Source organism: Scophthalmus maximus, chromosome 2, assembly GCF_022379125.1.
Source record: "Scophthalmus maximus strain ysfricsl-2021 chromosome 2, ASM2237912v1, whole genome shotgun sequence".
NCBI lineage: Eukaryota > Metazoa > Chordata > Actinopteri > Pleuronectiformes > Scophthalmidae > Scophthalmus > Scophthalmus maximus.
The window spans coordinates 20062132-20090076 of NC_061516.1; the positions used below are offsets into that span (position 1 = coordinate 20062132).

At 44.7% G+C, this 27945-nt stretch overlaps 1 protein-coding gene and 1 long non-coding RNA gene across 4 annotated transcripts in view; both read left to right on the forward strand.

Annotated features, from left to right (window-relative positions):
• The window catches only part of LOC118300637 (rho GTPase-activating protein 26-like), a 149916-nt gene that overhangs the window by 35654 nt on the left and 86317 nt on the right, over positions 1 to 27945 (forward strand). The window lies entirely within an intron of this gene.
• Positions 980 to 6594, forward strand: LOC118300641. The gene is made up of 2 exons (XR_004790125.2): positions 980 to 4652; positions 4783 to 6594. It is a non-coding gene; the product is annotated as an uncharacterized LOC118300641 (long non-coding RNA).

The window sequence follows — 27945 nt, forward strand, 5'->3', positions numbered from 1 at the left end:
AGATTTCCGTCCGCAGCTGCGCGGCTCGCTGGCACGGCCTACACGGAGGGCTTGTTGGATTGTGGATTTCTCGTCGGTGTGATCATCCAGGCGTACTTGCACAGAGGGGAAGGCCTAGATTTTCTCTCCAGAGTCTTCTCCGCAAGCCTTCCTTCCTTCCTGCCACATCTGCTGGCTGCTGCTGTGAGTTTGGGGATCGTAATGGACAGCCCCATCTGCCTCCAGAGCAGTTTGACATTTTTTGATGTTAAGGGGATGTTTTTCTTTTCCTTCCCTTGGAACAAAAAACACAATACTTCCTCGCTATTGGTACTAAAATGGCATTTTCTTTTCTTTTCTATTTGTAGATTGCGGAGAAATCCACACACCCATTTCAGCCAAAATCAAATTACCACGTCAACGGCCTTTTTGTTCATCACTTAGGTCTATCGCTTGATGCGTTTCACTAATCTATTGTTGTTTGTCAGTCTTGTTTTTCCCGACTGTTCCCAAGACACGATAACTTTAAGAAGGCTGTAATTGTTCAGTGTGTGTGTGTGTATTTGTGTGTCTGTGTGTGGGAGCAGAGTGTTGGCAGAGCTTAAATGCAAATCACAGTGAGAGCTCTACAGAGTGCTCTCAGCTTACATCAAAAGCTTCCTGTTGCAGGTAAACCATCACCCCCCCCCTCCCCCCCAACTCCTGACACTTTACAATACGCATCCCTCGCCTATTTGCAGTTGTGTGGGCCTGTAGTTGCAGGGTGACAGGTTGAGGTTTTTTTTCTGAATGCCTTCAAAGTGATTTTCACACGAGGCCACCACCATGACGCTGTGCTCGCCACTTCCTCACACACGTGAAATAAAATCTTCAGTAGAGAAAAAAAAACGACGATGACACAAAAAGTGATAGTACAGAGATTCTTAAAAAAGTGGTTTAATGCTGGTTCGTTGTGTTAAATGCAATGATTTACTTCCTGAGGGGTCCCGGTGGCAAACTTTTGTCATTATTCTATACCCTCTCACCGCCTGGTTGTTCGTCGAATCGCAGAAGGCCGTTGGTGCAAATATGGATTGGAGGGAAACTTCTTAAAATTATTCTGACTGTTCTCTTAATACATCTTCTCTGGGATGTCTCCGCATGATGTCCCATTGTCTATGATTAACCATTTCATTGATTGGACTAAAATTCTCCATATAGCTTACAACAGAGCAGTGATTTCCAAGTGGGGGTACTTGTACCTCAGGGGGTATAGCTCAGGAGCTGCCAGGGGGAACAAGCTCAACTCAACGAAATGTGTCATAAAATTATATTCACGTGCGATCTGGAGGAAGATACGCAACCACATAGGATTAAATTGGTGCTGGTGAATTCACAATAAGCAGCCGATGAATGTTGTCACCACATGTAGCAACCAAAGCTGTTTTCAAGACGTGAACTCTGGACCATATCCGGAAAATTGGGTCAAGACATTTTCCGGAGGTTGCTGTTCACATATGAAGAACGCAATAGTCCGTGTCGGTTGCGTTCACAACAGCAGGAAGAATTCTGAAACATTCAGGCGAGCGGGCGGCGCCTTAAGAGTGAAAGATGGATGGAAACTACTTAGCAAGTTCGCCATTAGCTAAAAATAATTGGACATACGGTTGAAGAATAAATAGAATAAGTGGACGTAATGATTGAGCTCCAACCTACAGGGAACACTCAAACTGAGCAAACTGAGAGCCGCATTGTAGAAAAACCCCATATAGTTTGCCTGAAGCAAAGGGGCGGAGCTTGACCACGAGGCCAGGTAGCTTCAGCTCCTCAAATATTGACTTCCTTCCTCGCTGCCTGCCTGGTCAGGAGGTGTGTTTGTGTGCTTTGGAGTCCGAAAAGGTGTGTGGTGAGAGAGGTAGGAAGGGGAGGGCGGGGGTGCATGTACATGTGGTTGTGTGAGTCTGTGTGTCCACATCCATCAAAATAAAGGGTTTGATGACTTTGGCCTGCCCTCATTGCACCATAATAGGATACATTAGACCCTAATTCACTTAGAGCCATTAGAGAGCAAGAAAATTCCTGTACTGGAATAACAACACGGGGGCCAAATGATCTGCACTGGTCCTGCTGCCGAAGGATCCAACTATTATATTACTCCCAGTCAAATATTTTTCAGTACACTTAGGGAAATCAAATTTCACCGTAAAATTCCTGTTACTTAAAGGCAACAGTTTCTTTTCATTAGTTTTGGTTTAAAATCCTTTTTCTTTTTTCCCATTTGTCAATGATAATTCATCATATTTTAACATGTGCATACGCCAGAAATAAATTTAAACACATTAGTGTAATCGCAGGAATATAGAAATATGTCTAGGCTGTAAGAAATCGTTTTGTCCATCTAGTTAGCTGTAACATGACTTTATTCCGCATCAGTCTATAATCTAAAAGGACATTTCATGACCAATAAATTTACATGGGTTCTGCAGCAGTAGGAAATGGGACCGTGGCTCAAGATAGTCACACCCATTGTGAGAAAGGCCCTGGTCCCTTAGTAGCGTCCGTCCAGGGCAGCAAGGAGGGTTTTTTTCTCGTTTTTTTCTGGGCAGCCCTCCCAGGAAATGTGGCCTCACCTGGTTTGGGTTGGTCAAACTTAAGACAACATCAAGTAGCATATGCCATTTAGCAGAAGCTTTTTTCCATGGTTTTGGGCAAGAGCATTACATTGAGTCCTCAAATTAGTGACCTCAAAATAACTGCAAATAGTCCAGAGAGAACCATTAATAAGATTTCGTCTCAGCGAATGCCTGCTGAAAAGATTTTTCCTCACGAGCGGGAAGAAAACATCTATACTTTATTTGACGAAATAAGTGCTTATCAATTGATCTACGCTTCTTTCGTGTGAAAACGGCCTGGTCACTGGATGACCTGGGCGAGACCCTGAATCCATGTCAGCGGCAGGGGTGCTGCTCTGTCACTGACCCTGACCTCTGAACTTCCTGAGTGTGTGGAAAAGCAATGAAGGAATTTCTCTGTAGGGATCAATAAAACCAGCTCTAGGATACATAGTGTGATACATTTTTAATATGGGTGATGGCAGGGACTGATAGAGACTGTTGACCATTTTTTTGCTATAGATTTACATCATCCCAATTATGCCCTGATGAACTCAGGGAAACCTTCTGTACCAAGGTCAGGAGGGTAACCCACTAAGCTATACCAGCAGCCCACATGTACATACGTGCACAGAAAGACATCCATAACATTTTTTGAACACACACACACACACACACACACACACACACACACACACACACACACACACACACGCACGCACCCCTAACTTGACTTTCCATCACTATTTCCATAGTCAACCGGCTGGCTGATATTATGTCTAATTTCAGGCATGTAATTAGTGTGTAGCCTGGTCTGGTTCTGTCTGGGTCATAGTCGAGACTGTGTGTGTGTGTGTGTGTGTGTGTGTGTGTGTGTGTGTGTGTGTGTGTGTGTGTGTGTGTGTGTGTGTGTGTGTGTGTGTGTGTGTGTGTGTGTGTGTGTGTGTGTGTGTGTGTGTGTGTCCACACAGAGTGGGTCTATACTTGGAAGGATACGCAAGCACTTATATGTGCAAATGCATAAATAGCAGAGAACAACCAATATGGAGCATGGGCAGCCGCAAAACATACACATGACTCATATTAAGACTCGTGAATGTGCCAAACTAAGCAGGCAGACACTGATCATGTTTTCACTCTTTCAAATTTAGATGAAATGCGAATCTTCCATCTCCCCAGCGAATAGTAATTGGGAACATCAAAGACAAAGTAGTGTGTGTGGGCTGGATGTTACATGTATGAACTAATTCTGACACCCTTGTCAAATACAGAGGGAGGAAAAGATTAATGCCCCGGAGCGAAGTTTTCCATTTTCTGTTGCATCAGTTGTGCAGAACCGGTTTTGCAGTCCAGGTGAGGTCAACTTCTGGAAGCTGAAATTGATTCACAGTCTTCAGTCTGTGGACTTTCGCACTCGGCTTGAACTTACTGTATCTTACAAAACGTTGTTTTTAAATGCAACGCTCCACAAACATGAATTATTTGTAGTTTATTGTTAAACCTCTCATTCCAAGTCCTAACCGCTCTGGCACTTTGCAGCACAAATTTGCTTGTATGTGTGTGTGTGTGTGTGTAACCCTGGGGTGCCTGGATGATATGTGCGGCAGCGACACTTGGAATGCCCAGAATGCGCGAGGTGGTGGGGAGAAGCGAGGGACTTGGTAGCCACGCCCCTGACGGCAGGTCACACTTCAGCAATTGGTTAGTCCCTTGAGGTCGGAGTGCAATCGGGATCCTGTCACTCCTCTGAAGAAAAGTCGAAGGTCGACTTCCACCGGAGCTCTCCTTTCCTGCCCTCGCCCAGCGGGGTTCTTCCCAGCTTCCAAGGGCCGTGAAGTAAAGGAATTTCTTTTTTTCCCCATAAAAAGAAGAAAAAAAAACCTTACAGCTAAAATCCTTTTATTTTCGGCCACATGTATTTAGTGTTTACAGAATCTATCAGGTATACATATTTTGCAATTGTTTGCATTTAAAACTTCAAACAATTTTTTATTTATTTTATCATTTACACCCTCTTTTTTCCAGGGCCAATAATTTCGATTTGGACTTTCATGATCAACTTATTCTGTATCTCTACATCTGGTCAGTTTGAGGTGTTTTGTATTTAAGTGTTGCATCATTTCCTCATATGCTGCTGAGGAAAGTTTGAGTTACAAGTTGCAAAATCTTATAAGTCTCTTATTTTCATATTCTACTTTTTCACGTTAAACAGGCCCAAATAGAGAGAAGCAGTGTTACAGGCGGCAAGTTATCGGCTTCAGCAGTATCCAACTTCACCTCACAGACACTGATGACAAGCTTGAATTAAGCATCCAGAGGAAGGACGCCAGGACAAGAGGAGAGGAAAGGAGGAGAGGTGAGGAGGAAAGACAAGAGGGTCAGATGAGTGGAATAAAGGGATGTAAATGAGAGGACCGGACAAGCGAGAAGAGGGTAGATGGGCGGGAGAGGAGAAGAAAGCAAAGGAGGAAGGAGGTGAGAAGGGTATAAAATGATTACAGAGGAGTGTAGGACAAGAAGAGAGAGGAAGGAAACATGGCTAGTAGAAGGTCGGGAGGAGAGGAGACGGGATGGACGTGAAGCAGTAACTTCCTGTGAGCCACGAGTCTGGAGAGGAAACACGTCAAGGATAAAGGGGGTGGCTTGCAAAGGGAAATCAGTTTCATCTCTGGAGCCTAAACTTGCCATTTGTTTTTCCTAATTTGGTCAGTGGTGAACTGGGCAAAAATATTCATTATCCACGTTGGACTCACCAGTGGTCGTCAATGCTCGTGACAGGAGCATGAAGAAACGGGGAATGATCTGTCGTTGGTGAAATCACCCAAATGTGAACGTCTGCATGATTGTTCCCAAAGGTCCATGCAAACTAAGGCTACATCCACACTACTAGGTTTACACCTGCTGTCCACACCCTACTACCAAAGTTTTCAGGCGCCTGAATCAGAAATTTTGGAAATGCTGCTGGCCCCCGTTTCAGTTTGAAAACTCTGGGGGAACGTCGTAGTATGAATGGGCAAAAACAGACGTTAAGAAACGATGACGCAGTTCCACCCGTATCCTTGATTGGTTCTTATCGATGACGACTCATTGACGACACATAGACTTTTGCAAACACTAACTGTAAGTGACAGTACCACCTCGTCGGTCCTCCTCTAAAATGTCACCATTGTTGTTTCTAGCTGGTACATCATCTGTAACTAAGCAACTGACTGCAGAGAAAACAATCTGCTTCCTGTTAAGCACACGCCCAGTGTTTTCAGGTGTGTTTGTATGGACGGAGTTTAATTGTGATCCGGAGCTAAAGCGGTCATCCTTTTGTTTCAAAACGTAGTAGTATGCGTGTAACTTAGCGTGTCTACAATAGTGTTTTCAAAAGTCTCAGTCTCAGGTGCTTGAAAACTCCAGAGCAGCGTGGACGGCAGGCGTGAAAACCTAGCAAACGTGATGCATCTTAGAACTGAAATGTGGCCGTGTGGATGCAGGCTTAGCATGGAGTCTGATGCACTGGTGCACAGATCGAACGAATGCTGTTCTAATTATTGAGCTTCAGAGGTGCCGGTCGGTCGGCACACACTTTTGAACTTTGATCAGAGCCAGGTAAACTGTTTCCCCCTGTTAGTGTTTATGCTAAGCTAATCTAATCATCTCCTGGCTTCACGCTTGCCACATGCCATTGATCTTCTCATCTAACCCTCAGCAAGAACGCAAATATGTTTATTGACCGAAACATCAAACTATGCTTGTTGTTTGTACGGAGGTCTTTCAATAATTCCAGGTATACCCAGGAAAGAGACTTTATCAATGACAGGTCCCAGCTGAGGAAATGAGGCTCAGGTGTCAGATTTTATTTATCTTTGTAAATATTTGTATTTGTATCTTTGCCTTGTGTGAAACAACCTTTTAACTTGTCTTTTTGTTAAGGGCAGCACGAGCTAAAGTTGAATTTTTCTACATTATCATTGAAATTAAAAACATTCCTTTTTTATCATGAAAATTGTGAAATGAAATAAATCCAAAACATGAAGTCATGGCTCATGGTGTTAGTTTAATAATCTAAAACTGTTGAATTAACTCTGATGAGTGGAAACGGTGAGATAATAACATAGAAGTATCAGTTTACGATCTGTACATGTGTATGTAGATCAGATTTCCCCCCCCCCCCCCCCCCCCCCCCCCCCCGCGAGTTGGTGTATGTGTGTATGTGTGTGTGTGTGTGTGTGTGCATTTGTTGTGTCCAGATGTGAGCATAGCGATTGTGCTGCTTCACACGCCTCTGATTAATATCACAAGATCTCCCCCTGAGTGGAGAGGATGTGGCTCCAGAGGGATGCTTTGACTCACTGGCTCTTTTGTTGTGATGGATGAGGAGGTGGTCAGGAGGAGTGCAGGCCCAGTCAATACAGGATATGAATCAGGATCCGATGCAATATGAAAAGAAAATAAACAGCGGCCGCTTCACTACGAGGTCTATTTTTTACATGACAGGATTCTCACTGGAGTGAATCATGTCAGCTTCAGGGGCTGAGTCAGTGGTGACGATTACTGAGAGTCAGCTTCTGTCAGAGGAGCTCTGTCACTCGGTGCATTTACTTGCACTTAAATAAGCTGGTTACTTCCAGCTGTCTGCAGTGACTTCAGTTCTCATGAATGGGAAACCCGGTCAGAATTATTCTGCAATCTAGTTGTAAAGGATTTATTTTGTATTTTTCAATTTTGTAGCTGTCAATATCTCCTCCGGTTTACAAACATTCATAGTACATGTAATACTTGATGACTACTGTATTAATACTGTAAACACGTTCTGTTATTGTTGTTTATAGATTATATTTTGTTTTATATATTTCTTATATTTATACATGTTTATTTTTTATTTCAAGGAATTGTTTGACTTTTGGGCAAACCAGCTCACAGTTTAACTTGAAAAGTTTCCTACAGTTTATAAACAGTTTTCTTCAGAAGCTCAAAAGAAACCTATACTGTCACTACCAAGCCACAGTGAATTTCACCCCAATTAGTTTGTTAGTCTTGTCTTAGTCTGCGTGTTTCTTTAACCCCTTTTACGTAACAGAAGAACGATCTGCATAATTAACCTGGAAATCTAGCATTTCTGGGCCGCCTCACCTTTCCTTTTTCCTCCTTCTCCCCCCCTCCCTCCATCGCCACACCTTCATTTCCTTAATTGATCCCCACATCCTGCATATCAAGCAGATTAACCTGGGATTAGCCAGGTAAACACAGCAGTGTGTGTGTGTGTGTGTGTGTGTGTGTGTGTGTGTGTGTGTGTGTGTGTGTGTGTGTGTGTGTGTGTGTGTTAAACTAGAGGGGGAAGTGGAGTCTTTGATCAGGCTAATGAGCTGCCAGTCCTCCCTCCAGGGCCTGCTGCTGTTTGGCTGGGGGTGTATGGACACCTGAAACAACATAGAGACTGCGCATGGCCTCCAGTGGCACACACACACACACGCGCGCACACACACACACGCGCACACACACACTCGTCAATGGAGCACACCCGCATCCTGCCACCATTATTGTCTGCCTGCCACCTCCTACCACCCACTGCTGGTCCCTCTATCCATGTGTCAGTCACACCCTCACTTCACCTCCAATCTCCTGTGCAGCTCCCACCCGACTAACAGTAGCCTAACCTTTCACAGCGGTCACACCACCCACCTACTGCCTCGCCCCCCTACCTATCCTCTGTTCTGTCACACAATCCTCCATGTTCACCCACCATCCCCCCCGTCCACTCGTCCTCCACTGTTTGTCCTCTAATGAGGCCTATAGCCAAACGTCTAAACGATGCTCGGGGACAGTTTTTCCTTGTCTGTGTTTCTTGTTGTTGGCTACACACATATACGGGTGTACACATGCTGAATGACGCACAACCCCCCCCCCAAAAAATCCCCTGCTGCTGGGGCAGTGCCTCCCAACGGCCCAGGAAATATTAAGATGCATTTTACAGTGACAGTTTTTGTTTCACATTACTGATGTCTAAATCACAACAGACTCCCCAACCAGTCGTGAGAGATCAGACACTCTGTGTAGCCACGTTTGGTCAAACAGGCTCAGAACCTGTCCCCGCAATCACGGCTTTTATTGTCCCCCATCCAAGGAGGTTTACAGCTCCTCACTCACACACCCACGTACATCCCACTTCCTCACCCCTGCTGACCCCTCAACCCCGATGCGTGTCACTCAAGGTGATGACAGTCAGAGATGGCGCCGCCGACGCGAGGCCACTCAAGCGAAAGGCATTTGTCCTTGCCCTCCTTGCTTCTTTCTCTTCTGTGTCTCTCTCTTCCTCCTGTGGCCTTTGCAGCCTGTTACTATGTGACCCGTTGACCCATGGCTTGATTGGTCTCTGACAGCCATCTTAGCACTTTCCTATTTCACAGTGACGGCTACCGGATAACATATGACTTGGATGTGTTTAAAAAAAAAGAAAAAGAAAACAGTTTAAAACAACGAGCAGCTGCATTTTGATCCGTCGGCTGCTGTTTTACTGTATAACCTAAAATTCATCTGACATCTAAAATTGGTTCGTACTCGCATTATGCTATTTCACATGGGTTTGTTATGTTTTATGGCTTAGGGGCTTTCTCAACCCATCATAAGTCAAATTACAGATTTATGATGAACTTAATATTAAGGTTGAAAACTCCTGAGCCTTCACTAAAAGCTGAAGCCACATCTCCTGAATCTACTTCACCTTACTCACCATCGTGCGTTGACGCAGTCTTACAGTAACTGTCAACTTCACATTTTCACAGCCCACATCTGTACAAAACGCTTATCTGCATGATTCAAAAAAACTTTCTGACCACAGATGTCTTTGTGTTATATTTAGCTCTCAGCACTTTCAGCTGTCGGCCCCCGACACAGGAAACCTTAAAAAAAAAAAAAAAGTTTCCGAGGTGAGTGGGAATAAAACGCTGGAAACAAAAACGCTGATACACTCTGTCTGTGGACAGATAAGACAAAAATTCTTAGTCAAGGTTTTGAGGTCGAAATTTTACATAATGGTCGCGTGGGTTGACGAGATGTTCCATTTGACTCATCCTTGTATTTGACGGTGGACAGATAGATGTACATATGTCACAAAGTTTGTTTCCAGAGATAAAGAACAGGACGTACGTTGATTATTTTTTCTTGTACTTTCCTTCACTTCACTCCACCAGCTGAATTATTACTCATCTCACATGGACAGTTCCAGTGTTTGTGCATGTGTGTGCACGTGTGTGTGTGTGTGTGTGTGTGTGTGTGTGTGTGTGTCTCACTATGCACTCAGGATGTTTTCACAGCGCTCACTTTTGACGGGGTGATTTACATCCTCTCAGACTTTCTTACTGAGGAGACACACACTATAACACACACGCACACACGCACACGCGCAAAAACCCACACGCACCCACACCCCGCAGACCAAAGAGCGGAACACATGCTCAGCACGAAAACAGGCTGATGATCAAACTGATTTAACAGAGGCCTTATGATGTTTGTGTAGAGATCTTGTCCCTAGAAATCTGTTTCACATACTCAACCCTGACAGCACTTCCGCTGAACTCCGAATGTGAGGGTGATGGATATTTCAGAAGTTAGTGGGGTCCTGTCACACAAACATTCTGTTTCTTTAAAGGCTGGTTTCCTGGCACCGGATCTGGACGGGTCCTGAAGCAATATTTCACTCCGATAGCAAAGACTCACGTTATAAACGCACACCTTGACACATCACGAGCAGTAAACCTCAGATCTTCGCTGTTCCAGGATCGCATCAGCATCACGTTGATGCTCAATGTGTTATCCCTCAGAGGAAGTTTGGTGTAGATTTCCTCCTCCTTTTTCTTAATTGCTGATTTGAAAGAGTGGACATAAACAGAAGGCATAAATTATACAGGAGTTCAGAATCTAGTGGTTGTTTTTATTTACTGATATTACAAATACAATAATTTGACATACTGTAAATCTCAACCTTCTCTGGACTCTCATCCTATATGTGCATGTTAAAACAAATTGGAAAGACGTAAAGTGGTCATGTGAATTTGAGTAAGTCAAATGACCATATTCTGTTTTCAAGGGTATGAGGGAGTTCTTAATGAATTCCATTTATTTCTAGATTATTAACATATATATATATATATATATATATATATATATATTCATATCACTCATGTGCACACCAGTGTAAACAGGAAGCAGATTGTCTACTCTGCAGTTTGTTGCCTAGTTGCAGAAAATAATTTGAATGAGGGGATGGTAATAGTTTAAGGTTAGGGGATTGGTCTGCTTGGGCCGACTATGAGGGGAAACTGTCACCGACAGTAAGGGCTATAGGCTTGTAATTCGTTGTCCATGTTACATTCACCACTGGTAGTCAGGGAATGATGCGATTTAATTTTCTTCAGGAAAAGTGTCACGCGCGAAGAGCGTGATGAAATCAGGGAAAGAACCGTCATCATGACTGATGAGAACCAATCAGGAAGAGAATGTGGCTGTCTGCGTCAGTGTTTGCAATGACTCCCCAGCCGGACTTAAACACAACCCTGTACGTACTGCACGTCTGTGTGTCCGCATTGTTGTGTTGAACGCAAGTTTGCTGTCGCTTCCTGCTCTCCATCAGCCTTTCCAGTCTTCTCCAGTCCCCCTTGTTGTTGTCCGGCTCAGGTGAAAGGGATCCCGGGGAAAAGCCAGGTTCCCAAAAGCCTCTCTTTGCTCACGGCTTACAATGGAACAAAGATTGTCTCAGTGTTGGGATGCTTATAGGAAACCCAACCCACACTATAATGGCCACCATTTGACAACTGGGAACTAACAGGAGAATGGAAGACAGGATACATCTACTGTATAAGCGTGGGAGATGATATATTTTTTTGCTACACCCCAGTGTTTCTACAAAAAATAGAAAGTCTGGCAACCTACTCGACATTAGGAATTTGTGATGTAAAATATAATACAGTCAATGGTGAGAATTTGAGAATCTGTTAAGCATCCAAAAGAAGAGATCTCCCAATGTTGTGGTATCCTCCACAGTTACCCCATTGCTCTACTCAAGCATTTTTTAAAATTTCATTCTTTTATTTTTGCTCTCCCAATGTCCCTGATATGGATGGACGGAGGGACGGACAGCTAGACAGACACAGTCAGTCGCTGAGTTCTGTTCCTGTTTAACGTCAAGAGAGGAGGGGAGAGCCCCGAAAAAAGAGAGAGAAGAAAGCCACAGCGTCAAACCATTATTTTCTTTTAACAGAAACACTCCAATATCAAAGATCAAGTAAATCAAGAGAAAACAGATGGTAAGAATGAACAGGAGCCATGGGTGAAAAGAGAGGGGGGGGGGGGGGGGGGGGGAACAGGTGACGAAAGACAGAATGTGCATTATTCACAGGGTGTGACACCACAACACAGGCTCCAATGGTAAACATGTGTGGTGGGTTGGGGCCCAGTGGTTGGCCCCCCACACCCAACCAGACTGTCTGATTTTGGGTTAGATGTTATAGGCTTGTCCTGGACAAATGCACTCCATAAGTAATTCATTACCAAATCATATAATTTTGGTAGCCAAATGCGGTATATATCTAGATGTTGAATAACTTTGGCTGTCGATGCTTTCATTTCATGCTGGAACATCATGAGCGTCTACTTGAAGAGACTCGTGATGTGTTTGAGATAAATGACAACATGTTCCATGCCAGCAGCGTCGCTAACGGGCCGACAAAGTTGAAGGCAATGTGAGTTTGGTCCCCCACCGTGGTCCAGACAGAAATATGTCTCTGGGATGAATGGCCGTAAACTTGGTACACACATTCACGTCACCTGAAGAACGAATTGGAGTGATGTTAGATGGTGAACCTGGTCATGAAATAGCTCAAAGTACCACTGCACGTATTTAAAGTCTCCACCTGCTTTTATACAGTTTCAATTTGTGAATACATAAACCTGAGTGAAAACACTGTAAAAAAAAGACTAAATTAACAAATAATATAAAGTATATTATTATAGTGCAGCATCCTGTTAAATTCTGTAGTTTTATTTTGACAGCTCGCTTACATTTCCTGCCAGTGCAGTTCCGTTAACTTCATTACTCACCTGGTCTGTGCCCACTTCCTGTCCTGTGTCCTGCCAGATTGTCTTTGTAACCTCGTATTCATGCTCCAACATGTTTTTTCCCAGTGGTGCAATCGAGTTTTCATCTTGTTTTCTACATTGTACTTCAATGTTTGAAATGAAACTGGGGCTCTAAAGCTTTTCATTTTGACAAACCATGGTTACATTTGCATGTAAACCACCTATTGAGCTGTAAGCTCGAATATAGACTCTTCTTTATTTTTTAGATAATTTTCATTTTGTAATGCAACTGCAATCTGAAAGTCATTGTTTTCGATTCCTCTTCGGGCAGTTATAGAAACTCAGATATTTGAGATTCAGCTGCAGAATGACCCAACCACTGTCTGACAATCATGAATAAGTTAACCAAATTCATGCAAACCCTTCCATTAGCGATTAAAATATTTCAGTCAGGACTACACTGGACTGAATAACCGACAGGGGCAAAGCTATAAATGTTCCATACATTACCATTTGTCCAGAATATTATATATTGGTAGAGTAGATTATCCAGTTGGAAATTATGTTCACAGTTCAAACCTGAATGTCTTTATTTTCTACAAAAACAATGTAAAGACATCAAATCTGATGTCTCCCTGTCATTTATGAAGTCCGTCCGTCCGCGTGTTTTTCTGTGTGTCTGTCCGTCTGCGTGGGTGCGGTCATGCCTGTCTGAAGTTTCGGAGGCTCAGAATTTAGCATTGTACAAAGTGACAACCCCATCAAAGAGACCGGGCCGGCATAAAAGGACGCTTTATGACTCTACCCCTTCAAAAGAACAGTTTGAGGAGTTCAAAGCGCACTCACAGGGAGAGGCAGGCCGTGGATGGAAAGTTCAGCGCAAAACCAGGAGTGAGACGGAGGACGGCAGAGAGGAAGAGTGAGGGAGAGACACAAAGGGCAAAGAGAGGGAAACGCTCCACAGCCATTCGATATCGCTCATCAAAGAGCGATACACTAACCTGTCTCACTTTGTATTTCGAGCTCCGCGCTAAATCTTCGACATGAGGTTGTCATTCTCTCCGCGGCCGGCGCACATCAATCCCCAGCCGCGCGGTGTTTGATCGATCTCACCGGTTCGCACGTGTGTTTATTGAGCACACACCTTCCAGCCACATGCTGGGGATTTCTTCAGAAGACAGGAAATGTCATTTTTGTGATTTACAGTGAGGTACTGATGGATAGTTGCAATAGGAACAATGGTCAGTGCTGACGGACTGCCCTTTTGTAAACCTGTAAGTAAAAGCAGTCAAGCTACATGTGGCAAGTGACCAATACGTCCTCTAAAATGTGATTCTTTAGTATCTAGGAAAGTGATTATTGTCAGTGTTAAATCTATTTTCATACAAATTATGCAAATAAGCGAGTAAACCATTGACGTTGTTATTGTTGTTATTCACCTTGTTTGCAGTCAACACAAATTTTGCTGCGGACATTTTCCGTAACTTTTCCTGCCGGCCTCCTGCTAAAATTTCAGGAAAATGTCAGGGAAAAAAAATGGAATTCCATGTTGGAATCGCAGATGGGTCTTCGATAGCAAATACGATTATATGAATATGATTGGCCTGACCTGTGGAGCAGGGCCACAGAGGTCAAGTTAATCAGTTATCCTATATCTATTTGTATTGGCGCATATTGATCAGTTGAGTTTTGTTACATTTCTCTTTTCTTAGTCAAAGATCTGAGATCTGACTGCTGTCTAATAGTTTGTGTTACTTGAATACGTCTGTTTCGTCAAACTGTTAGTTTAACATGCACCCACTCATGTGGTGGTAAAAGATATGAGGCAGAATTAGTCCAGAGGAAACTGCGGAAAGCGAAACTAATCAAGAGGGAGATTGGAGACAGACCGCAGGTAATGGCTCGTTCGTTATGGAGAAGAAAAATATTTCCCTTCCTCATTCAAGCACAAGGTTAAATGCAGATGGTCCCTCTTCCCAAATGACTGTAACAGTAACAGTGACTACAGAGCCATAACGTACCACTAAATGCAGCAACTAAATACTGATTTGCACATAAACCAACCAAAGTGGTCCTCGTTTAGACCTTATTTCTGTTTTTAAGACCTGGAAAGCATCTTAAAGCTCACTACAGGCTTCGTTTTATGTGTGTGTGTGTGTGTGTGTAAGGGTGTGTTGTACTGGGGGTGGTGATCAGAGGCGGTGGTGTGGGGGGGTGGGTACCGTGTAGGAGGTGGCAACCCTCACCTCCCTCACTAATCCCCCAATAACAAAAGCCTGCTTCACTGCTCTGCTGGACTCTGAGCCCTGCCGGACTCTGCCTCGGCCTCCAGGCCCAAAAACCTGCTGTTTACAATTTCCCTATTCCTGCTTCAAATGTTTCTTCACTCCCAGAGAGAAAATAAAGGAGGGGGGGGGGGGGATTTAGAGAGAGAGAGAGAGAGAGAGAGAGAGGCCACAAAGGTGCTGTTTTGTCCGGTGGGAACAAGGGAGCTATTACACGAGAGATGGAGGGAGGGAGGAAGGAAGGAAGGAAGGAAGGGAGATCCAGGGAGGGGGGGGGGGGGGGCAGACGGGTGGAAGAGGAGGAGGAGGAGGAGGAGGAGGAGGAGAAGGCCCCCGTCGGGGATTAGCCGGCCAGCTGCTCCCTCAGGGACCAGACATGAGAGACACTTTTTATTCTGACAGGAAGAGCGAGAGCAGCGAAGAAGAGACCGGAAGAAAAACCGAAGAAGGACAAACATTGACAAAAGCTGGGGGGGGGGGCAGAAGGACACATGTTTTTAAAAAAAATGAGGCAAAACACAGGAACTGCAGCCAAAAAAAAGAAAGGCATGACACGTTATTTGAGGTATCCGTTCTATGAAATGGCCACATGCCACATTTCTACAATATTACAAGCCCAGAATAGATGGATGAAGTGAATAATATTCACCCTATAATATAATGGGGGAAATGACACCTTTATTGTGTAAGTCTTTGAAAGCTCAAAGGGCGTGATATTGTTTATGTAGTTTCTTGTATACTGCTCGTGTTTCTTATACTGCTCATACAAGTCATCCTTAATGCCCTGAATTCGGACACAGCTGATGTGCTCGCGTGCGATCTGAGTCGGATTGTATCGATAGTTTCCCTTGAGCGCAAATTAAATTGTATTGCAGACCAGATCTGGAACCTGCATGTGGGTTCTGGAGAATGTGATGAATTAATTGAACACACATAACATTGAATTTTTGAATTCATCTGCCTCTTCTGTTCTACACGTATCCTGTAATGTTTAGACATAATCATTTAGATGTGACAACGCGTGGTAGTTTAGACATAGTCTCTGATTATTTTGCCATTTATTCGCAGCTGACTTTTGCATGAAACCACTTGGGGCGGGAATGATTAGCTATCTGCCAGTTATACGATCGGCACCAACATTTCTAATAAGCTTTGTGAAGCATGTCTGTTGGCTACAGTTCAGTGTTGTCTGACACACCAGACAAAGAGTTACAGTGTCTTTAACATCAAACTGCGACATTTTGAAATTGAGATATTGTGAAAAATAAATCACTTCCTCAATATCTGTGCACGACAAGTACAGTAGAGTCATAAAAACACTTGGTTAAAGGCAGAGAAAGATCATAATTATGGTTAATCGAAAGGCAGTTATTTTTTGCAGGCCTGTGACAAAACGCAAACTCTGGTCTCCTGCATCAAAGTCTGATGAACCTCACCTCCATACCGTCACGCTCTACCTCGCTACAGAGAGGGAACACAACTTCCTATGTTGGGCTCCGTCCACACTACAACGTTTTTTGATTTACCACGCATCACTTCTGCTCTGTCTATGCCAGCCGTTTCAAATACTCTGGAGTTTTAGAGCCTCTGAAACGGAGACATTTGGAAATACCCAGTTTAAAAGCTCAGTTAAAAAAAAAAAAAAAAGGTCCTATAAAAGGCTTCACCTGTACAGGGCAGAGAAAGGCATCCCCGCGGGCCGCAGACGAGGTGCGAGTGTGGTCATGGTTTACAACTGTCAGAGGCTGTACATCTCTTTACAATGGGCCAGGATTGATGTCTCCATCAGCCCGATAAGACAGCAGGCGGTTCAGATACATGCTGCCATTAATGTGGCACGAGGCACGAAGCCATCCGAATATTACAACAGCCCTTGAACCATTGTCAAAACCTGATCAAGATTCCAAAACTCTTGAAAGAAAAACTCACAGGCGAGAGAGAAATAGGATGCAGAGCGATTTTTCTCTCCCCCCCCCCCCTTCCTTCCTTCCTTCTCCTCTGCCTCTCTGTCTTTCTTTCTCCATATGGCAGCCATTTGTCTGGAGGAGGTCTGTCAGACATAAATAATAGGTTATGAAAAAACAGAAGGAGGGGGGGGGGGGGGGGGGGGACTCTTGCTTTCTTCCTGAGGGACAGGATCTCCAGAGGCCTGGTGTCCTTCATGGCAAAACGGGGAGAAAGCGAGACGGAGGGAGGGAGAGAGAGAGAGAGAGAAAAAGGAAGAGAGATAGATGGAAGGAGAGATTGAAGGGGAGGAGGAGATGCAAACTGCCAGCGAGTGAAGGGGTCAATGTGTTGTCTGGAGAACTCGTGCATAGTGATGCAATGGCATTGCAGCGACAGAAAAAAACAGAGCCACCTCCACTTTTCATGTTCCATCTGAATTCATTCTCTCTGGAGCTGCGACCTCCATGACACTTACAACCACTGCGCGGAAAGAAGACGGACGTCCGATTAATTGACCGATTGGTTCATGCGTGGAAGACGACAAGCAAGGAAGAAAGAAAGAGGGTGAATCAAGACAAAGAGGAGGAGGAGGGAGCTTCGTGAAAAGGGAGATGGAGTGCAAGGCAGAGAACATTAAGGCCTTCTCAAGTTTGTGTGCGCTGATTTACATCTGAAACCAATTAGTTCCAAACCACGAAGACAACACCAGTCCTAGTTTTTAAAAACATCCTCTCTCTCCCCCCCCCCAACACACACACACACACACACACATATCCCACTCCCCTCCCGTCCACTCATGTGTCAGGCTCTGCAGCTTTCTGCTCGGTCTAGACTCCTATGTGTGCATGCATGCGAGCATGTGTGCGCATGAGTGTGTGTGTGTGTGTGTGTGTGTGTGTGTGTGTGTGTGTGTGTGTGTGTGTGTGTGTGTGTGTGTGTGTGTGCACGCGTGCACTTAAAGGCATCGTGATTAACATTCGCCCCAATTCGCTGAGGGACACACATTCTAAGCCCTTCCTTCCTGCTCCGAGTGGAATTCTCATTAGCTGATAACTACTTTTCAAGAGACTGCTGCATTCCTCTGCTGGATACCAGGGGCCTTACAGGACTCAGCCGCACACGCACGCACACGCACGCACACACATGCACACACGCACACACACATGCACGCACAGAGCACAAATTGATACACTTGTCCGGCTTGTAAATCCGATTTTTCTATTTTGAAGTAGTTTTCATTCAAAGGTCGAAAGCGTTTCATGGACATTTTGTGCACTGACAGCACCTCGTAAACTCAGCTGCAACCCCAAAGTTTCCACGTACGCAGGCAGGTAGAAGGGCAGCAATAACGTCTGATACTTTCCTGCCGTAATTCCTGCCTTCCTGCGCTGCAGAGGAAGAGCACACTTCTCTCATTAGAGTCTCACCCGAAGTTTATGGTATCTGTTAGTATTGAAACCAAATGCTCTCCAACATCTCTCACTCACTTCCCAGGACTGTGCGGCTGCCAAGCAGACCAGGTGGAGGGAGGGAGGGAGGGAGGGAGGGAGGGAACGAAGGAGGGAAAAGAGAGAGAGAGAGAGAGAGAGGTGAGTGTGTCTGTTTGAGTGTGAGTGGGGGCAGACAGAGGAGAGACAGGGACACCTGGTGCTTAGTTTTTTCATCATCATCACACCTCATTTGGTTTCATCTGATTTTGAACTTTCGGGGGGGGAGGAGGGGAGGGGAGGGGGCTCTACGAGACATCGACGGCATTAAGGAGAGGCGGACATTTATGAAGCCTTTGTGGGCATGAAACCTGTTGATGGCGTGAAGAAATATGGTCACATGTGCTGACACGGAATGAAAACATCATATTAGAGGGGATGTGGGGAACCACATTTAGGCCCCCCCCCCCCCCCCCCCCCCAAAAAAAAAGGGAAGAGGAAGAAATGTGAGTTGGGTCTTTTGTCAGCCGTGTCCTGCCGGAGTGTACATGTGCCAAAGGTGCTCGGTGACAAATGAGTCAACAAATGACCATCTGTCTCATATTTCTTCTCGCTCTGCATATGTGAACTCGCCATCCTCGCCTCGCCATCTGCCTTTTTGCTCACAGTAAACCCTGCATGGGCCGTTTTACAACATTCGATTCTCCAACAAAACCCCGCAAGTTTCTCCCGTGCTCAGAGCGCACCACGCGCTCAATGTCTCATGTCAACACATGGGGCCATTAATTCATAATGTGGAATGCAGAGTTGCGGAGACTGAAGGGGGGGGGGTATCAACAATAATGGAGAATCAAAGACTTATGGGAAAGAGGATGACAGCGACGGACATCTGGAGGTTTTTGTTCGTTCAGACAAAATCGCTTGAAAGAAAAAAAATCCCAATTAAAAGCAGAAACAAACATGTTTCATCAGTGTGACACACATAATGTAAGTGGGCATTATTAAGGAAAAGTTTAAGTTATTAAGTAAACCTTTTTTTGGAAATGAATTCATTTTCTTGAACTGCAAACAAGGTTCCTCTTGTACTTTCTGCAGGATTTAAACTCATGTGTGAAGCTGAACCACAAATGTGTGAAAACGAGAGTGCCAGCAAAAGAACTCTTTTTCTTTCATGTTCTGCTTAAAAAGAAAAAAATCCTCCTGGGGCCGAAGCAATTGTGACTCTTGACTGTCAGCAGGGAAGGAGTAAGGAGAGTGACGTTAGCTTGGAGCCAAAAGGGCCGCATATGGAGGAGGTTGGAGTGGACGGATGAGTCAACAACAGAATGGGGCTTTAACAAGGGAGGCAGTGGTTTGTTTTCCGGTTTTCCAACCGACAGGCAGCGTTGTTTTAACCGTGACCATTCCCTGACCTCATGGTTTTTTTTCATAATAGCCATGACAAAGCTCCCCAAACCTTAACCAAGTAGCCATTTTCAATCCAAACCTCGTCATATCTTCAGCCCGAACCCAACCAGTCCTTAACCAAAGCAATGTGAGATCATAAAATGGTTTTCACTTTTGTTGTCCTCTTGTGACGTTCTGGGGGGGGCTGGGGGGCACAGACCGAAGTCGTATTCTGTCATTTGATTATGAAGACTTGTTGCACATGATTTGTTTCTATACAAGTTTGTCCCGTCGTGATTTGACGACAGGAACAATCATATATTTCTATACATAGTTTCTTGCATCCGATACTGTAGTTGTATGCAGATGTAATTCAGCATGGCATGTTTATTGCTCCGGAATGTGAGTTTAGACGGTTTAGCTGAGATGTTCATATGACGTCATTTCTTGATATCTGAAGATCTAAATGTGTTCTGTTGTTTGACTCGACGTGATTTCTGTTGATATTTCTATTGGTGACTTTGACTGAAAAGCCATTTGCACACGCGAACTCCAGAAAAAAAAATATACAGAAAGTCGCTGGAGATTTTCCTGCTGTGTTCTCACATGGGCTCACCCTGGACATTTCCCAAGGGGACTGGCAGGAGAAGTTACAGAAAGGTAGAGCAACATTTGCGGACATATGCGTTCTTACATATACAGCGCTGTCTGCAAAAAAAAATCTGAAAACTGAACTCCCAGCTCACCTCTGTGATTCCTGTTGTCTATACCTGTAGGACTGGTGAAGGCCGGTAGCTTCGTAATAGGCCTGTGTTGCCACCCACTTAGCTGTCCTCTCATTCAGTCATTTGTCTGGCTCCTTCCCCTCTCCAGGAACACTTCCCCTCAGCCTGTAAAATGATCACCGGATGGCTACTTGATTTCCCTCTCCTTTTCTCTGTCTACTCTTTTCCTCCCTTCCTCTCATCTAGTCTCCTCTTATTTTCACTTTCCCCAACCCCTCTGCTCGCTCTCTCCAGCTCACCCGCCCCATCCCACCCTGACATAAAACCCTTCATTCTCTCAGTCCTCCCTCTCCTGTTCTCCTCCTCCATCATTTTGCCTTTTTTTTCTTTTCTTGCATTGCTCTTTTCCTCCCTAAAATGGATGCTGTTCCCCTGGGAGTGGTCAGCAGAGAGCAGGGGAAGGAGGAGGCGCTCGCTGCGGAGCCTCTGATGCCGAAACACAGACACTTCCTGTGAAAGAACTGGTGGTTAATTCGCGGAGGCATTAGGTGAAGGCAGTCAGGGCTGATGAGAGGCCCTGGAATGATTTCCTGTCTTTTAATTACACCTGATGAACAGTTTGTTGCATCAAGTTGCACCTCAAATCCCCATCACGATACAGTAACACGGTGAAAACATTTTCTCATGCTTTTGTTTATTTATTTTCCTTCATGCATGATGCAAACATGCATAACAAAGCATGACCTTTTAGCATTTGGCTTCATTTTGCTTGATAAGCTTTTTTTGCTTGAATATGGAGAAGCTTCTAGTAAGTATCTGTATATATATATTACATATATTTGGGTATTTATAGGTAATATTAATGCCGATCAGCATGGCTATGACACTCTCTCACTCACTCTGTGACACGGAAATGTAATGGAAAACGACAAAGCAAATGGCAAAAAGAAAAAATTAAACTCCTTAGAGAAGGTCAAAATGTTAACATGCATTAACCAGACAGTTATTAACCTGTTACTAAAAGCACAACATGTCTTCTGTAGTCTGCATTTATTGTCTTAAGTCTTTTTGCCCCCAAACTCTGTGCCGATCCTCAGAACATCCAACCGACCAGCTCTGCACCAGTCCTGAGCCTGGTGCCCCTGTCGTTGCGTGATCAGACAGGCTCAGGGGCCCCCGGTCGCACTGGCTGACTCCACTTCTTTTCAATGGGGTCTTCCGCTGTCACAGTCACAGCCATGGCCCTGATCCCCCCCCCCACACACACACACACACACATATTCACACACACAGCCCCTGCCCATCCACCCACACGTGCACACTCGCAGAAATCAGGCGTGGCGGAGGCCGAAGTCGGGGGGTGGGTGGGGGCACATGGGGATAGCCCCGACCGGAGGCACGCTTCTAGACTTGTGGATGAGGCAGAAAAGCCATTATGGATTGTTATGGTTGGCTGATCGCCCCCTTTCAGCCGCTGAGCTGCACACAAAAGCAGCAAGCAGAAGCAAAAATAATGGATCTCTCTTCCACACACCCCCTCCGGAGCGTATCTGACTTTATGTGATCACAAATGCATGTTGGGAGGTGGAGAGGAGTGTGCGTGTGTGTGTGTGTGTGTGTGTGTGTGTGTGTTAATGAGTGCATTTGCATACGTTTATACCAGTTTATGTGAGTGAAAGAGGAAGCGAGACAACGAGAACGGAGGAATTTTATCAATGGGTTTGGAAATATTACATTTTCATTGACAAAAATGTCCATTTGAGTTGAGTTGATGAGGGACATCGGACGTTACCAGGGAAACAATGCTATATTTAGTAAAACACACACACCACGTACACACACACACACACACACACACACACACGGTTGCTTGAGTCAAACTGTGACGCCGATGTGATGACCGGCCTCACTGCTGAACATTTCACCTACCTGGGACAGAGACACTTGCATATTTTTGTGATTCGTGTCCAAATCCCCAAAGATGTTACAAGCACAGAGAAGCGATCCTCGACCGCTAACGGCACAAAAGCAGGCTGCGCGCGGGCTCTTGTTATGTCACAGGGCTGCAATGACATTGGGCGGCGTTACAGCCATCCATCCATTAATCTATAAATAGACCTGGAGCTATTTATAGACAAATGCCACATTATGAGGACTGACTGCTGCCTGCATGAACGGTCTCAGTAAATGTGAGGCAAGCGGATTATGTCCAGATGTGATAGTGGTTTCTGATCTTTCTTTTGCTTTATTTTCACATAACTTAGTTTTAGAAAATGAATCTGCCTATATACAGTTGGGTTTTCCCCCCCAGTTTGTTTCCTGCTGCTGCTCCACATCTCCACCAACCACATCTTGTTTTTTTCCGAGCTGTCACATGGCTCTCCATGCCGGCTGCTGCAGAATCAAGCATTTGCCCCTGTGGGCCATATGCCGGGGTGTCGTGGAGGCCGGGTTCAGTTACCGGGGCCCCAACATGGCGAGGGTCCTTGCAAAGCCTGGAATCAAAATGTTGTATTCATCCTAAATGTTGACAGTTTGCATTATTTACACAAATCAGCTATTACCGTTGGCTGAATAACTATGTTTGATGGTCTATTTCTTGGATTCAATACAACATACAAGCATTTGTTCTGTTTTACCGATTGGAAATAATCCCCCAGCAGCATGAGATTTTATTCAACCACTGCAATCAGTGATAGCAGGGACATTTCCTGAGTTTTCAGTTTTAATAACCCAGGATATCTGTTGAGTAAAAACCATTGATTGTGTCTAGTATTCACGATGGGGCTCGAGCCGCCCAACTTCTCTCTGAACTTCTCTCATCAGGGGTTTTTATCATTGCTGACGAGGCCCTTGCAGTTTATGTCTCTCGTTATTTATACTGCTGCCATCAAACTCTTAAACCTGGGTGGCATCTTAAAACCGACGGCTCGTGTTATGTGGCACTTTCACTTCCGTTGAATTTCTCTGCGCGAGCGCAATTGAAGCGAGCAGACGATTTTAGATGAAGATGAATCCCAATTTACGTTTGAACAGGCTGACTGTACAGCGTCTGGGACCAGGGGGGCGTGTGTTCAAACAGTGTTATTTCCTCTCACTATAGCACACAATTGGCTGTAGGTGCTGAACTTGTCAATTTCCACTCAAATTACATAAATGAAAGATATTTTTATGCTGCTAATGCATTGTTAGCCTGGAGTTAAGTGGTAGATTCATACAACCCCTTTACATTCGTGCCAGCAAAACTTTGGCTGGTAGTTCATTTACTTCTCTTAAACTATATTGACACAATTTTTTTGTACTTTATATCCGTTTACTGGATCAAACATTTGAAAACCACAGGTATAAAGATGGACGAAGTGACAGCGTCCCAAAAGTGAAGCCAAATTATCTTGATCGCCCCCTAGTGGCTGACTGCAGTATAGGTCATAAAACCCGCCTCCTCCATGTAAGTGAATGGAACATGGGCCAAATAAAAAAAAAAGTGGATGTTAAGCAAATTTTTCCCAAAGATGGTTTCTGTCATGGTAGGTATAGTTCTCATCATGTCGATGAATGTTCAAGTGTTCCTGTATGTTAGCAATTAGTAATTCGATGCTATTAAAGATCAAGATTTGACGCCCAGAGACTGACTCGCTATTGGTCCAGCACGTGTGTCGGCGGGACCTCGGCCACTCCCAAGGTCACATCTGTGCAGACTCTGTCAACGGTGCAAGATGGCAGAACCCGTATGTCTGATACTTTGGCTTCATGTTTGTAAAATGGGAGGAAGTAGAGATGCGTTGTCCATCTGTATATACAAGTCTATGGCCTCAACACAGGTATACGTACTGAATATACTCACTAGGGGTTGTTGTGCAGGAGTACTGGCTATTATGAACTATGGAGACAGAATGAGGGCAAACAAATAAACATACATTTGCAAGTATCTTTATAAAACGCTTTCTCGTGAGTATTGGTGTCTCAAGACGTGACTTTACAGTTCATCTGTAAAAGGTTAGGAGAAAAAACTGTATTTTGTATTTCATACTAATGGACTGACGGACAAACAACTTTTCCCACATTAGTAACATGTCTTATCCAAGAGGCGAGGACTGGATCCCGGTGCACTGTCAGCCCTGATAATGAGTGATTCTTGGTCATGTGTGAGTAATAAAAACCAGCACACTGTTTATTTCCTCGACGTGACCTTTTTTTCAGAGCACGCATAACTAGGATTATTACTCCGACCGCAGTGATTGTTCTCGGAGATCTCTGTTTTTAATGCGTACCATGTAAGGGGAGTCTTGTGTACTCGTGTGTGTGTGTGTGTGTGTGTGTGTGTGTGTGATTGACAGTAACAGCTTTAAAGCTTGTGTAAGGGATAAACAGATAATTGAACACACTCTGCTGTGACGCAGAATCACTTTTGACACATCTGCATGGGAACATCTCGCCTCTCCTTCTTTCCTCTTATCTTTGTTTATTTGTCTTTTCTTCTTGGACCTTTCATTCTGTCCTTCCTTTTTCTCTTTCTCTTTCTTTCTCTCTCTCTCTCTCTCTCTCTCTCTATTGCTATCTCCCTCTCTCAGTCTCTCCCCCCTCCGGTCTTCCCATGGGCCCACAGAAGATAATAAGGTGATGTCATACCTCCGTTTCCTGGGGATATGAGTAACTGTACACTGTGTGCCTTGGGCCATGGCAGAGTGTGTGTGTGCGTGTATGTGTGTGTGTGTGTGTGTGTGTGTGTGTGTGTGTGTGTGTGTGTGTGGAGCAAGTACTCTGTGTTTTTGAATAAGAGGGAGTTAAATGGAGAGACGAGGAGGAGGAGAGACACAGTTAGTGTAGGAATGACTACGAAAGCTGTGCGGTTAAAAAATGTTTTTGAATGGCTGCTGAAAGTCGTCTGTCCTACATCTGTGCCACGCACAGACGCACAAACACCAACACGTGAAGTGTAACAGGATCATGGTCAACATTTAAAGATGGGATCCAAAATCCCAATTTCAAAATGTTCAAAATGTTTTCGTCCTGTCCTGCTGAGAAACTCTTAAGATGAGCTTTCTCAGGCGCCAAGCGAGGTCATCTTATCTGTGGCAAGCCCAAACAGACGGTGGGCCGTCTCGGGAGTTGTCATGGTCGCGGCGAGATGACGACATTACTCCGACCGAGCTCAACACGCCACAGAGACCGGAGACAGGTGTTGGGACGCGACGCGCTGTGAACCTGTTGATCCTTGTAGCGAACCAGAGGTCTCCTCAATATTGAGCTCTGATAATAACTACCTCTCCGTCTTCCTGCATCAGCATCCACTCCATCAATTATTCCATTCCAAGCATATTTGTACCCAAAGAGTGCAGGGATGATGAAAGACACATTGTGGGCCATTCAACAGGTATCTGTGAATACTTTTTAATATCATTATGCTTTCAGACACATGTAAATACAGCTTGTAGTTTGAGTGCAAAAGAGTAACATTTGGCGCTGGACTAGCAAAATTGCAGAAACAAGCAGTTGCTTTTGAAGAGAAGACGGAGGCGGCAGTGTGTTCTACACAACTTCAAGTAAAATACAGCTCAGTCGTGTTTACCGCTTCATGTGCTGAGCAGTTGACAAACCATCCCACCGCTCTGTTACAGTAAGTGACGCGCTATTTCGAGCGAGATGTTCTTGGCATTCATCTTTGGTCAAATTATACAGACGAAAATCGCTGGGCCGGAACAGAGGGAGAGAGGTCTGAAAATAAAAGCTCAGGTTCGATTCCACCCTCCTGTCGTCTCTGTACCCGGAGCCCTGGGCAGGTGGACGCAGGACGGCAGCATGAAGCTGTGAAACAACTCGGAGAGCGTGTGCGCTCGAAGGCATTTCCCTTATAAATCGAACATAAAACGGCGCTGGCGCTGCAGTCCATCTGGGGCAGCACTTTGCACCGTGGTCACGCCGAGCGTTCGCCTCGCAGGGAAGAGCACAGTTTCATTCAGCTTTTGGCAGTGCACCGAAATGATCCTTTGACACCTTCCCTCCGATTTTCGCCCGTTTCTTTCCGTCTCATTCAGCTGCTGCAACTGCGACTATACCTGTAGCTCATCGTATCAGGAACTACATCCAGATCTTTGATTGCATTTTTATAAGACCAAGGGGATTGCACAGAATGTACTTTTCTTTTTCAAAATCACTGTATAATTGCAGGTGTATTTATATGTGTGACAGTCATAACAACCGCGTGAACATTTCTTCAAAATGTCCAGTTGCCTATGACGCCTATGACGCCTATGACCATAAAAACCTGTAGTTGCCACACGCGGTGTGGCAACTACAGGTTTTTATGGTCACGTTCAGTCAGCGTCATTTGTTTAGATCCATATTCAACAGCATGAGCTCAGCTTGGCAATCGCGCTAACCAACTGTCGTTCGATTCACAAACACTTATTTGTCGACAGGGACGTTCATGACCCTGTAGTATTGATAAGCGACGTTAGTTTCTCCTTTTCTCAAGTTTCACTCATCTCTCGTCGCTTCTCTCTCCCCTTCCCTCTCTCTTCTGTCCTCTCCGCTACCTTTTTCCATTAGTCCTCACTTCTCCAGCTCTCCCTCGACCCCCTCCCTCCCTCCCTCCCTCCCTCCATCACCTCCTCAACTACTGAGGTCAACGGACAATGGGCCACTTCAAAAGCCTGGCATGCTTGAAACATTCTTTCTGGAGAACTGGAGAACAATTATAGCTGCTCCTTTGGTCTGGGTAGGATGTTGCCTAAAAACAGAAAGAGGAAATAAAAACTGGGGCGGGGGGGGGGGGGGGGGGGGGGGCGTGTGAGCAAGATGGAAGGCAAAAGAGAGGAAGCCAAGGTATCCTGCGATGACACGGTCACAGCCACAGCCAGGCCCCTGTGAGATATCTAAGGTGTGTGGAATGTGAGGTATTTTCCATAAATAGGCCTGAATTGTTTGTTCAGATATCTATTTTTCCCTCGCTCGGACGCGGTGTTTTCTTTTTCTTTTCTTTTTAAATGTTCATGTTCTGAATGACAGGAAGGCGAGAGGAAAGCGGAAGAGATAAGAGGTCAAACTTGGACACTTCTTTCCCAGAAAGGAGACTGGGCAGCGGCGCAGAAAAGGAGTGGGTGTAGTGGCTTTGCTTACGCATTCACTGCCAGAAAAAGAATTATTCCGTGACAACTTCCAGGAAATGGAAAGAGGATACTGTAATGTCTTTTGCATCATGTCCTTGACACACATGCAGTCATGCCTTCCTTCTTTGGATGTAACAGGAGTGGTCTTTCTCTTTTTTAAACATTACCTTAAGATTCATTGAACATTGTAACTAGTTAAAATTACAGTTGCGGCTCCAATTGAAAAGGCATGACGATGACACATAATGACATTAAATACACAAATATTAAAGTCAGTGACAACGACAGACAACAGATGCACTTCACATGTTCCTGGTATATTTTTAAAATAAAAAATACTCAGACTGCATTTCATTTTCCAATTCTGAGCGGAATTCCTGGTTACATGCTGTTTCCTTCTTTTAGTTATATCTGGTAATCATCATCATCATCAT